At 54.0% G+C, this 2500-nt stretch overlaps 1 pseudogene; it reads left to right on the top strand.

Annotated features, from left to right (window-relative positions):
• LOC143694591 (28S ribosomal RNA) overlaps window positions 1-2500 on the top strand; it is an 8316-nt pseudogene that overhangs the window by 2264 nt on the left and 3552 nt on the right.

The raw sequence follows: 2500 nt of genomic DNA on the forward strand, positions 1-2500 counted from the left end.
GTGTCGCGGTTCCGGCAGCGTCCGGTGAGCTCTCGCTGGCCCGTGAAAATCTGGGGGAGAGGGTGTAAGACTCGCACTGGGCCGTACCCATATCCGCAGCAGGTCTCCAAGGTGAACAGCCTCTGGCATGTTGGAACAATGTAGGTAACGGAAGTTGGCAAGCCGGATCCGTAACGTTGGGATAAGGATTGGCTCTAAGGGCTGGGTCGGTCGGGCTGGGGCGCGAAGCGGGGCCGGGCGCGCCCTGTGGCAGGACGAGGCACCGCGCGCAGGTGAGTGCGCTCCGCGTGGCCCGCCCGGGTGCCGGGGCATGCGCGGGTGCGCGCAGCGTCGACTCTGGACACGCGCCAGGCCCTTCCCTTGGATCGCCCCAGCTGCGGCGGCCATCGCCCGCCCTCCCCTCCACCTGCCCTCCGCCTTGCCGCGGCCGGCGCCCCAGCGGCGACCGCCACCATCGTCGTAGCACGCCGCTGCCCCGTCGGTTCCTGCCGGCGGGGTCCCCGCGGCGCACGGCCGTGGCCAGCGTCAGCCAAGCAGTTCGCACGGGGGAGGGTCCCTGGAGGGGGTCTCCGGGCTGGCGCCCCGCCTCGGCCGGTGCCTAGCAGCCGGCTTAGAACTGGTGCGGACCAGGAGAATCCGACTGTTTAATTAAAACAAAGCATCGCGATGTGATTTCTGCCCAATGCTCTGAATGTCAAAGTGAAGAAATTCAATGAAGCGTGGGTAAACAGTGGGAGTAACTATGACTCTCTTACTACCTGAAACCTGGCCCCCTGGTTGGACAGGGGCGACGGGTTCGGAGGTGGGCTGACCACCCATTCCATTCCCGATGTTGAATCCGGTCATGACTCGGCTATTCCAAATCCAAATCCGTTTCTCGGAGGAGGAAACTGGGGGCAGCTGTTACACCTTACTAGGGTATCGGTGGGCACTCAGACCTCCTGAGATGATTTTGTAACATCTACAACCACCAAATTGACAGAAAATGAATTGGACTTGCTGGTGAATTTCTCTTTAGAACTATATAGGTCAGATCTGCAGGAGCATGTACAGGGGGTGGTTCATGTTTCTGTTAATGGGGGAGTGTTGAACGGGTTTCCTGAGGTGTTTGAACAGCCTACACCACAACTGAGTGAGGGGGATGACTTAAATCCTAGTCCCCCTAAGGACGATGATCAGAATGTACTTGGGAAGGGAGGCAGTGGGAAGGGGGAAGAGGGTACACCAGAGGCATTGCCTCCAGTGCCTGAGGTCTGCAGTGAACAAGCACCGGATGACATGGTGAAGGTGACTGTTCCTGACAAAAATCCACCATGTCCTTGCTGTGGTACCCAGGTCAACTTGATGTTGGCCCTAATTGAACACCTTAAGGGGTCTCACGGGAGGAAGAGGGTGTGCTTTCGGTGTGCCTAGTGTGGGAGGGAGGATTTTAACCATCACAGTACTGTTTGTCATTTTGCAAAGTGCAAGGGTCTGAAGGATGCGGGACCTCCAGTGGGAGAGTGGATATGTGAGGTATGCAGTAGAGATTTTATGACTAAAATTGGCCTAGGACAACACAAAAGATTGGTACATCCACTGGTTAGAAACCAGGAGAGGATCGATGCTTCCCAACCGAAAGAAACATCAAACTGAAGAGCCCACAAAAGATGCTGGACAAAGGAGGAGGAAGATCTACTTGTCAAGCTGGAGGTACAGTTCGAGAGTCACAAAAACATTAATAAGCTCATATCGGAACACTTAACAAGCAAAACAGCTAAGCAGATTGGTGATAAAAGAAGAATGCTGCTCAGGAAGAATGGAGTGGGTGGGGGAGCAGCTGGGAACTTGAAATCAGAACCTGGGTCAAGTCATCAATCCCAGGCAGGAACTGTGAACAATGGACTTGGGGGGAACCACCAGCCGGGAGGACCAGCTGCTGGGAAGGGAACAATAGGGACATCTGGACACCACTTTGATAGGGATAACAGTCTCCGGGAAACCGTTGGCCAGCAGAGGGCAGGGCGACTGCAGGCTCGTTATCAGAAAAGGATCAAAGAACGTTTATCAGATGGGACAATTAACAACTTCCCCAGAGCATTTGAACAGTTATTAGAAGGCCAAAAGGTGCGACCACTGCTCAATCAGACAGCGCAGGACTGCTTTGGTTGCCTGGAATCAGTGAGCCCAATAAGAACAGCACTCCGGGGGGGAAAAGCAAAAGGAAACTCGGGAGGAGCAGCCAAGAAAACAGTTTCAGAAGTGGATGAAGGACAGAGCGATCAAAAGAGGTAACTACCTCCGCTTTCAGCGTTTATTCCATCTAGATGGGGAAATTAGCGAAGATCATTTTGGACGACATTGAATGTCTGTCCTGTGATGTATCACCCAGTGAAATTTATTCGGTATTCAAGGCCAGATGGGAAACACCTGGACAGTTTGGTGTGAGACTTGAGAGTCTTTGGAGACTTTGAAATTAAAGGGAAGGCCCACAATAAGGCCTTCAGGGACTTAATTACGG

Source organism: Agelaius phoeniceus, chromosome 7 (assembly GCF_051311805.1).
Source record: "Agelaius phoeniceus isolate bAgePho1 chromosome 7, bAgePho1.hap1, whole genome shotgun sequence".
Taxonomy (NCBI): Eukaryota; Metazoa; Chordata; class Aves; order Passeriformes; family Icteridae; genus Agelaius; species Agelaius phoeniceus.